This window comes from Nuphar pumila, chromosome 6, assembly GCF_984573655.1.
Source record: "Nuphar pumila chromosome 6, dmNupPumi1.hap1.1, whole genome shotgun sequence".
Lineage (NCBI taxonomy): Eukaryota > Viridiplantae > Streptophyta > Magnoliopsida > Nymphaeales > Nymphaeaceae > Nuphar > Nuphar pumila.
The window spans coordinates 1,993,505-2,005,388 of NC_143254.1; the positions used below are offsets into that span (position 1 = coordinate 1,993,505).

General features: G+C 42.3%; 1 pseudogene; it reads right to left on the bottom strand.

Annotated features, from left to right (window-relative positions):
* Window positions 1–7,417: 7,417 nt before the first annotated feature.
* Window positions 7,418–8,686, bottom strand: LOC149833645 (uncharacterized; annotated as a pseudogene).
* Window positions 8,687–11,884: the final 3,198 nt, after the last annotated feature.

Below are 11,884 nucleotides of genomic sequence, written 5' to 3' on the forward strand. Positions count from 1 at the left end.
ACCAACCATTGGGTCTCAGGGAACGGGTTTGGGTCTAGACACCCCTTACCAAGCCTACCTAGTTGGTTCCGGTTCGCGGGCAGCCCCGAGCCAGAACCAACCCATTAGTTCCGACCCTCAACATATACCCCATACCGACCCTAACCCATATCGGACCCGGACGGAGCTCCAGTTTGGATTTGAGCCGGGTCAAAACCCGACCCATAATGCTATGGATCAGGGATCGAGTTCAAACCAAGCTTCTTATCCCCACAACTTGAACCTCGATCCAACCCACTCATATCTGGGTCCGACGAGTAGTGTAGGAGCGGGCCCGATCCATATCCCATCGGGCGAATCGACCCATCCATATAACCACCAGGCACCATACCCATACCCATACCCAAACCCAAATCCACCTGTTTACCCAACCCTGACCCAGAACCCAACTCAACCTCCAGCCCAACACCATACTCCTAACCCACAACCATATTATACCAATTTTACCCGCCAGGAACCAGAAACTCACCCGAACCCTCCCCCTACATTGGCCTTCCCGTCATTCCAGTACCACAATATCGGCCGCAGATGGTGCCCGCCCCCGGGCAAACCAGACCGAGGCAATGTCAGCAAAAACCGGTGCGCCCTGACCGCCGACCCCCCATAGGGAGAGTTCGACAACACCAACATCCCGGCGAGCAATACCGCCCTACGAACAATAAGGCAGCCTGGGACGACGACCTTTTCTGGAACGAGCATCCTGCCGGAATGGTGGAGCCGCGACAACAGAGAGCACCAGACCACTCCTCCACTTATGGTGTGAAACTGGATCTTCCGGAGTTTGCGGGGCGATTCGACGCGGAGCAGTTTTTCGACTGGTCTTATGCAGTGCAGTTCTTCTTCGATTATCACACAGTTGCTGAACATCGTCGTGTCTCGTTAGCTTCTACGCGATTGAGAGGCCTAGCACAGACATGGTGGGTGGAGCTACAACGATCAAGGGAGCGGCAGGGATTAGAGCGCGTACAGTTGTGGGAGGAAATGCAAAGACTGATGCAGTCAAAGTTTGTGCCTTCGAATCACGCCGAGCGAGCCTACAAGGAATACCTGACCCTGCGCCAAGGTTCCCGAACTGTAGCAGAGTACACCGCGGAGTTCCATCGTCTTTCCCTGCGTGTGCAGATCGAGGAAACAGCTCGTCAGCAGGTCACGAGGTACATTTCGGGTCTCCGCCCTGCTATCTCTGATGATTTTAGTTGTGTCACAGTAGAAACATTAGATCAAGCCAGCAGTTATGCCATGAACATCGAGGACAAGCTGAAGCGGAGGCAGGAATATCGGACTACCCGTAATGAGCCCACCAGCCGACCCAAGCCGAGTTTCCCAACCAGGGGAGCAAGCTCCCCTAGTGATTCAAAACCTAGAACAGACCTTGGCAAACCTGACCAGTCAGGTCCAGCTTTCCACACCCGGTCCAAAGCCAAACCTACTGAGTTGACCCTTCGTTGCTTTAGGTGTCAAGAGTTAGGACATGTCACGTCCAAGTGTCCGACCGTGAGCAAGAACACCCATCTGGTTGAAGGGATTGTTGAGTCCGCAAGTGAGAGTGATAGTGATGACAATTCATTAGTTGAGGTTGAGGATGAGAGGGGAGTTATAGAGTTCGATGGCAACGTCGAAAGTTTGTTGTCCATCCGTCATGTGTTGACCACACCCCGAGAATCGGCCCCATCGAAATGGCTAAGGAATAACATTTTTAGGACCCGGTGCAACTGTGAAGGGCACGCATGTGACGTCATCATTGATACCGGAGCTTGTGAGAACATGGTGTCTGAGAGTGTGGTGTCTACCTTGAAACTTAACACAGAAAAGTTGTCCCAACCCTACAAGATGGCCTGGTTCAAGAAAGGAAATGAGGTTCCCATCACTCAGCGATGCCTAGTCCGGTTTTCCATGGGGAAACACTACCACGATGAGGTGTGGTGTGATGTAGCCCCTATGCATGCGTGTCACATTCTCTTGGGACGTCCCTGGCAGTTCGATCGCCAGACAACTCACGATGGCCGCAAGAACACCTACTCCTTAGTCTTTAATGGCCATAGAATAGTCCTTCTACCTATCAAGGAGACTGGTTTCCCCACTCTAGACAAACCTGAGCGAGTTCCTCGAATCGCAGGACTCTCGTACCGGCTCTTCCTGGACCACTGTCAGGAAGATGGCTATTGTTATGCCCTAGTGGCAAAGTCAGTGATGAGTTCGTCCGTGTCCATTCCCGCGGACGTTGCCCCTCTTCTAGAGGAGTTTCGCGACATTATGCCGGATGAACTACCTGATGGATTACCTTCGGCAAGGGTAGTTCAGCATGCCATTGACTTTGTGTCAGGGTCGAGTCTACCCAACCTTCCCGCATATCGCATGAACCCCACTGAGCATACTGAGTTATTAAGACAGGTTCAACAATTGCTGCAAAAGGGTTTCATCCGCGAGAGTGTTAGTCCTTGTGCCATTCCCGCCTTACTTACTCCTAAGAAAGATGGGTCCATGCGCATGTGTGTCGATAGTCGTGCGATCAATCGCATCACAGTCAAATACCGTTTTCCCATTCCTCGTTTGGACGATATATTTGATATGTTATCTGGTGCCTCCATTTTCTCTAAAATAGACCTAAAAAGCGGGTATCACCAGATTCGTATACGCGAAGGGGACGAGTGGAAAACAGCATTCAAGACGCGTGATGGATTGTACGAATGGTTAGTCATGCCGTTTGGGTTATCTAATGCCCCAAGTACCTTTATGAACATGATGACCCAGGTCTTGCGTCCGTGTATTGGGAAGTTTGTTGTTGTCTACTTTGACGACATTTTGATCTATAGTTCCTCATTGTCCGAGCATTTGAGTCACCTGCGTCAAGTCTTAGATATTTTGAGAAGGGAAAAATTGTATGCCAATGCCAAGAAGTGTGAGTTTATGACATCCAGTGTCGTGTTCTTAGGGTTTATTGTGTCATCTGATGGCGTCAAGGCCGACCCTGCTAAAGTCTGCGCGATTGTCGATTGGCCTACCCCAAAGACTATAGGAGAGATCCGTAGTTTCCACGGGTTAGCCACTTTTTACCGACGTTTCGTGAGAAATTTTAGTACCCTTATGGCCCCCATCACGAAGTGCCTAAAAGGTACTAATTTTCATTGGACACCAGCGGCTAGCAAAGCCTTTACGATCATCAAGGAAAAAATGACCAGTGCTCCTATTTTAGCCCTCCCAGATTTTAGTGCAGTCTTTGAGGTTGAATGTGATGCCTCTAAAGTGGGGATTGGCGCCGTCTTGAGTCAGAATCGTAGGCCCGTTGCCTTCTTTAGCGAGAAGCTGACTCAGGCCAGGTGCCAATACTCCACTTACGATGTTGAGTTCTATGCCGTTATATAAGCCCTTCGTTATTGGAGACATTATCTCATTTATAAGGAATTTGTCTTGTACATGGACCATGAGGCATTGAAGTATCTGAACAGTCAGAAGAAGTTAAGTGCTCGTCATGCCAAGTGGGTCAGCTTCTTGCAAGAGTACACCTTTTCGCTTCGGCATCAATCGGGTACCCTGAACAAGGTGGCTGACGCTCTTAGTAGGAAGAACAACCTTCTGATGACTATGTCGGTACAGGTCATTGGTTTTGAGCAATGCAAAGATTTATACCCTACGGACCCTGATTTTCACAAAGTCTGGGAAGGGTGCACTTCTTCAGATCGCAACCTCGACCCCCGTTTTTGTATTCATAATGGTTACCTCTTCCGTGGTAACCAATTATGTGTGCCCAATTTCTCCCTTAGACTTCAGTTGATTTCTGAATTACATGAAGGAGGATTAGCAGGGCATTTCGGGCATGATAAGACGTTCGCTCTCTTAGATGAACGATACTTTTGTCCCAAAATGCGCAAAGTTGTTGTCAAGTTCATCCAAGGCTGTCATGTATGTCAAGTGTCCAAGGGTCATCGTCAGAATAGTGGTCTGTACACCCCGTTACCCATTCCTGAACGGCCGTGGGAGCATGTATCCATGGATTTTATCGTGGGCCTTCCCCGCACACCATGTCGTTTTGATTCAATTTTAGTAGTTGTTGACCGGTTCTCCAAAATGGCTATCTTTGTTCCGTGCAAACGCACCACCGATGCCTCTTTAGTCGCCTCATATTATTTCAAGGATGTTGCCCGTTTCCACGGTCTACCTCACACAATCACTTCGGATCGCGACACGCGTTTTATGAGCCACTTTTGGAAATCGTTATGGGCCCTGTTGAAAACTAAGCTTCAGTTCAGTAGTGCGTATCATCCCCAGACTGATGGCCAAACCGAAGTTGTGAACCACACCTTAGGAAATTTGTTACGGAGCCTAGTGGGCGAAAATGTCAAGACTTGGGATCTCGTATTGCCCCAAGCCGAGTTCGCCTATAACAACTCCATTAACCGTTCTACTGGTAAATCTCCGTTCCAAGTAGTGTATGGTCGGTCTCCCACCCATGTCGTTGACCTAGCCCTTGTGTCAAATCTCTCAGCTCCAGCTCCGGATGCCTTTGATGCCGTTGAGTATATGCGTGACATTCACAGACAAGTCCGGGCCAAACTTGTTGAAAGCTATGAGACCTACAAAGCTTTTGTAGATCAGGGTCGTCGTGATGTCCATTTCGAGGTCGGTCAACTTGTCTGGGTGTATCTGCGTCCAGAGCGTTTTCCTGTAGGCACCTATAGCAAATTAAGTCCTAAGAAGTATGGCCCTTTTAGGATCCTTCAGCGATTGGGTTCGAATGCTTACCTCCTTGAGCTGCCCAATGATTGGCATATTTCCCCTATTTTCAACATGGCTGATCTATATGCTTATTGTGGCAACAACAAGTCGACAGAGCCGACTTCTTCCCAACCAGGGGAGAATGATGCAGGGCAGGACCCGATTGGGTCCATCGTGCCACCCGATCTGCCACAAAGGGCAGATGAAGGACTTCGCGCATATGACTCACTTGCAGGGACGAAGCCACGACGCAGGGAGGTACCCCTGCGCACCTACGTCAGGCGTGGTGGAGCTCGCACGCCCCAGAACCAGCTGCAAAGAGAGACTGACCCGGATCGTGGGTCGGATCCAGATCTGGACCCACGACCCGGTCCAGTAAACAGCCTTTAAAAGGCCTTGCCTAGGGTTGCGTGAAGGGGAGATTAATGAAAAGCTCCAACCGTCTTTTCCTTCCAGCAGTTTTCCTGTTCATTTACTTGTTTACTGTTTTTCCTTTACTTCCTTCCCTGTTATTGCATTTTCCTATTGTTTATTGAAGCATTTCTGAGTTTAATAAAGAAGATCAGTCCCACCGATTCACGGTGGGCCATTATTTCTCCTCTCCTCCAATGTGGACTGCATCAACTTCTATAGTTGATCTTCTAGGCATAAAACCAAATTGATTCTCTGATATCATGACAACCTTCCTCAACCTATACTTAATCACCCTCTCTCAAAGTTTCATAGTATGACTCATGAGTATACCACGATAGTTTGTGCAATCTTGTATATCACCTTTATTCTTATATAGAGGCACCAAAGTACTCTTCCTCCACTCATTAGGCATCTTATTTGTCCGCCAAATCTTGTTAAAAAGATTTGTCAACCATTCTAAACCTTTCTCTCCCAAGCATTTTCAAGCCTCGATAAGTATACCATATGGGCCAACTACCCTTCTTGATTTCATTTTCTTCAAAGCCTCTGCAATTTCTTTCTTTTGAATCTTGCACATGAAGTCACGATTCATCTCATGAAAAGGAACGGAGAAGTCTCCAAGATCCTGAGCATGACTTCCATTAAATAGCTTATCAAAATAATTTTTCCATCTCTCCTTAATCTCCTCATCTTTGACTAAAACCCTTTGCGTTTCATCTTTGTTACATCTAACCATACCCAGATCCCTCGATTTTCTATCTCTCATATTTGCAAGCCTATAAATATCCTTCTCGTCCTCTTTGGTATCCAACTTGTCATAAACCTCCTTATATACCTTATCCCTCGCGTTTCGAACTACTTTTTTAGCTTTCTTCTTTGCTCTCATATACTTCTCCAAATTATCATTATCACGACTCTTAGATTTTTATAACACTCTCTTTTAACCTTAATAGCTAATTTGACATCCTTGTTCCACCATGATGTATCCTTACCTAGCGGTGTACCGCCTTTAGACTCACCCAATACCTCCTTAGCCACCTTTCACATGCCACCCGCTATCTTATTCCACATTAATTCTGAATCCTCCTCGAGATACCAATCAACTTCCTTAACTACCTGCTCTACAAACATTCTTTTTTTAGCTCCTTTCAGTGCCCACCACTTAATTCTAGGATCTATCCTATGTCTATCCCTTTTGCGGCATTTTCTAATTCTAAGATCTAAAATTAAGACTCTATGTTGTTTAGCTACACTTTCTCCCGGTATAACCTTACAATAGATGCAACAACTTCTATCTCTCTTTCTAAGTAGGAAAAAATCTATCTGACTCGTATTAACCTCACTTTTAAATGTTACTAGGTGAGACTCCCTCTTTCTAAACCAAGTGTTTGCTAAGATCATATCATAGGACAAACCAAAATCTAAAATCCTTTCTCCACTTTCGTTTCTTTCTCCTATACCATAGCCTCCATGGATACTCTCAAATCCATCCCTACTAATGCCTACATGTCTATTAAGGTCACCGCCGATGAAAAGCTTTTCTTTATAAGATATCCCTTTTACTACTCCATCTAAATCTTCCCAAAATTGACGCTTAATGGAATCATCTAAACCTACTTGAGGTGCATAAACACTAATAATATTAATAATATTCGTACCTAATACTAATTTAATAAGTAAAATCCTATCACCCTTTCTACGGACCTCAACTACATTATCTATAAACTCACGACTAATAACAATCCCTACTCCATTCCTATTCCTATTTATTCCTGTATACCAAATCTTATATCCCCAAGGTTTTATCACTTTTGCTTTCTCACATACCCATTTGGTCTCTTGTAGACATAAAATATCAATCTTTCTCCTACACATAACATCTACTAACTCTACCAACTTACCAGTTAAAGACCCTATGTTCCAAGTGGATAACCTAATTTTATGGTCTTGAACTATTTTCTTTACCCCCACCCATCCAACAAAGTGAGGGAACCCTTGCCTATTTGACACCACACTCGGGTGCAGGTGTGACGAGTCGCTTCTGGGCGATGACCTAGAAACCCTTGCCCATTTATCACTGCCTCCGGACCTATAGAGTACAGCGCGTTGCTCAGTTGGGAACGCCCCAATGAAGTTCTGATATTGGTTCATATTCATAGGGTATGACTAAGTTTTTATGTTGGCTGTCACTGGCCTATTGCAATTCTCCTCCTTTATCCGGGCTTGGGACCGACAGTGTATAACTAAACAGTTATACACAGGCGAAGTTAATCAGAATATCAAATCTCTTACAAAATATGAACACTTTGTTTATGAGAGAGTCCCATCCATTGTCTCTCAGACCTTGAAGGCACTGTTTTAATATAGTGACTAAACTCATAGCATTCACAATATCTTGATCTTTTCGCTGAAGTGCTTGCGAAAGATCATCAGTTATTCCCAAAACTTTACACATCAAATGTAAGCAAAAAACAAATTCAAAATCTTGTAACTGATGATATAAAATAATTGCATCTGAACTTTTTCCTCAATATGTATCTTCTGCAATGAAATCTAACACTTGAATAACAGAAGAATACATACTGAGTAAATTAACCAAAGCATCGTAATGAGAAACCCACCGAGTATCACCAGGTCGTTTGAAACTTATTTCTTGATTTAATCCTCATCCTATTTCAAGTTCATCCAATGCAAATGCTTCAACAATTCACATAAATTCTGCTTCTCGAATAAGCTCAGATCTCTTGTATAGAATGGAGAAAAAAGTTGACAACCTGCCTAATATATTGAAAAACACATCAAGCAATGAATTTTTTTTAGCAACACCAGCTAATGCCAATTGAAGTTGATGTGCAAAACAATAAATATAATATGCAGATGAATTTTTATGTAATATAAGACTTTTCAATCCATTAAACTCCCCTCTCATATTACTTGCTCAATCATAACCTTGTCCACACAAACTTGATATGCTTAATTTATTCTTACAAAATGCTTCTTCAACTGCTTGTTTTAGTGACATAGAACTTGTTTCAAGAACATGTACAAGAGTAAGAAATCACTCAACCACTCGACCTTTTTTATTAACAAATCGTAAAACAATAGCCATTTGTTCTTTAGTTGATACATCACGAGAATCATCAAGTAAAATAGAAAAAAAAGTATCTCCAAGTTCCATGATAATAGCATTTGTGGTTTGTATAGAAGCAGCCTTGACAATATCCTTTTGTATATCAAGAGATATCAATTTGTTATTTTCTGGAGCACTTTTCAATACAACTTTATTTATGTCATCATTGATCTTTGCAAATATCTTCAACAACTCAATAAAATTTCCTCTATTAAGAGATTCTTCAGCTTCATCATGCCCTCGGAATGCCAATCCTTGACTCAACAAGTATCTGATTGCATTAACAGTTGCCCAAAGACGAAGTCTATATTCATCTTTCTGTCGAACACTTTGTTTATAAAGTATAGCATCAATATGTTGTTTTTGTTGCATCAAATTTTGACACTTCATTCGTGCTGAATTGTGAAAACTACTAGAGCTTCCAACATGTTTATTAAACCTCTTCTTGTCTTTCCAGTTATTAAATCCTTCAGATACAAATGCCTCTACACTAATCTTCTGTGCTTTTTGGCCTGAAAAGATAACAATGTAAACAATATGTTTTATGCTTACTTGGACTATACTCCTGTTAAAACATATGTAATAATACCATAATACCCGATAGGGGTATTATGGTCATTTCACAAAGTACCCCATAGGGGTACTTATTTTGTTTCTCGTATTTCACTATTTTTTATTTTTCTTTTTAATTTTATTTTTGTATTTTTTGGATACCAAAAAGGGGCCCCACAATGGAGTCGTTGGGGCCCCCAACGGTCACATATGTGACCGTTGGGGGCTCCCAACGACTCTATTGGGAGCCCCTTTGGTCTCCTCTTCTTATAAATTGGGGGAACCCCCCATGTATGTCGTATTGCCCTTGAGAGCTCCTCTTCAATAATAGTGATATTATTTTTCATGTGTGTAGCCTTTTTATAAGGCCCTTTGTATATCCCTTAGTGGATTTTCTCTCTTGTGCATGTTGCACTTGTCCGTGTGGGACATAGTGAATGCTTTAGCATTCTTGGTTTCTTCCGCTTATTTCATTACATGGTATCAAAGCCATAAGATCTTCTAAAGGTAAAATCTTGTCTCTCTCTACTTCCTTTCTTTCTCACATCTTCCTTGTGTAGCAATGGAAGTCAAGATCGATCTATCATTCAAACTCAATGGAAAAAATTACATGATGTGGGCATCCGCAATGGAGAATAATCTCAAAGGCAAGAAGCTTTGGGGTTATGTAATGGGAACCGTTCCGGAACCCCAACTTAAGCTCACAAAGATGGAAGGAGATCAAGAGAAAGCACTTGAAGGCGATGCTCGTCTCAAGGCCATTGAAGATTATAATCATCAAATGGAAGATTGGGAGAGCAACCATGCAAAAATCCTAGCATGGTTTATGAATAATGTCGAACTTAAGGTATGTGCAAATATTGCAAAATTCCGCCGGGCAAATGAAGCTTGGTTTTTAATGAAGGGTATGTTTACCCAAAAGGATCTTGCAAGAGCTTATTTCTTGCAAGAAAAAGTAAGAACCACAAAACAAGGTGACATGAGCATACAAGATTACTATAGTGCTCTAAATCCTTTGTGGGATGAATTGGCTCTTTTAGAGCCTAAATGGGTATCTATGGAGGATGTGGTTCTAAGACAAAAACAAATGGAACAAGATAGATTGTTTCAATTTTTATTTGGGCTTCGTCCCGAATTTGAACAAGTGAGATCCTCACTTCTCCATAGATCCACGTTTCCTCCCTTAGAAGAAGCTATTGCCGAGATTACTCAAGAAGAGACTAGACATAGCATGGGTAAAAGCATAGAGGAAGTTCTTGCCGTATCTAAACCCGGCAATCATGTTAAAACATACAAACCACCTCATTTTGGTAAGCAAGGGAGTGGTGGAAGAAAAATGATTATATGTCACCATTGTTATGAGCCGGGACATATTAAACCCGTTTGCCCAAAGCTAAATGGGGCATTCAAGCCAAAGGTGGCTTCCGTTGAAGAATCCACCACCAAAGAAGATGACGGCAAGAACGGGGATCTCAAAGACACTCTTGGACAAATCTCCTTGGCTCTTCAACAAATTTTAAAGGTCACTTCTTCCACCTCCGGTGCCGCCATTGCCTCATCATCACCTCCCGGTACGTACTCTTGGATTTTAGATTCCGGAGCTTCTTTTCACATGACCCCTCATGAAAATGCATTAACCAATGTGCACACCAATTCAAAAATGTCTTGTGTCTCTACGGCCGATGGAACTTTTCTCAAAATAAATGGTGTTGGAACTCTTGATTCTAAAAATGTTCAAAATTTCCTTGTTCCAAAAGTTAGAATAGTTCCAAAATTAAATCTTAACCTCTTTTCCGTTTCTCAAATAGCCGACCATGGATGTGAAATATCTTTCTCATCCCAAGGGTGCTTTGTGCAGGATCTCCGGTCCGGGAAGCGGATTGGGCAAGGCCATAGGAAGGGAGACCTTTATTTTATGAATAATTTAATGCTTCCAAATACCTCATTTTGTACTTATGTCCAAGACAAAAATATTGAAACTTGGCATAAAAGGCTTGGACATCCAAGTTACTCTAAAATGTATCCTTTTCCTTTTGGACACAAGTTTTGTAAAGAAAAAGATATCAATTGCAAAGATTGCATTTTTGGCAAAATGAAGTCTACTCCTTTTCCTATTAGATCCTTTGTGACAACAAGACCTTTTGAATTGGTGCATTCCGATGTTTGGGGGCCATCTCCGGTTCTATCTAAAGGTGGTTATTCATATTATGTTACTTTTATTGATGATTATACTAGATATGTATGGATTTATTTTCTTAACTATAAATCGGAAGTTTTTAACTTCTTTAAAGAATTCCATGCAAAAATTCAAAATCAATTTCAAAGTCAAATATCCATTCTTAGATCCTATTCGGGTGGAGAGTACTTATCAAATGATTTTCAAGCATATCTAAAACAACATGGCATTTGTCATCAAAAATCTTGCCCAAGAACTCCTCAACAAAACGGTCTAGCGGAAAGAAAACATAGGCATATTTTGGAAACCACTAGATCCTTACTCATTTCTAAAAATATTCCTAAAAATTTTTGGGCCGAAGCCGTGTTAACCTCCACCTATTTAATCAATAGGATGCCATCTTCAAAATTGAATAATATCTCTCCTTATGAAAAACTTTTTAATATGACACCCGACTACAATCGTCTTCGGATTTTTGGGTGTAAATGCTTTGTTCTTTTACATAAAAGAGATAAATTGTCACCTAAAGCCATAGAATGTGTATTTTTAGGATATGGTGAAAATCAAAAAGGCTATAGATGCTTTGATCATAAAAACAATAAGTTATTTGTCTCCAAAGATGTAACCTTTTTAGAAGATGAAAATGGATTTGACATATTGGAAAAATCAAATGAAATTGATTATATGTTTATCAATGATCTTTTAGAAGATTCAAATGATGACTCTTTGAGTCATCCGGAAATTTTAGAAAATACTCATGATTCTCATGATGATGATGTATCACCAACTAATGGTGACAATCTCCAAGTATACACTCGGCGTGAGGAAGCCCAACCTATTAGTGCTTTAGAAAAATTCTT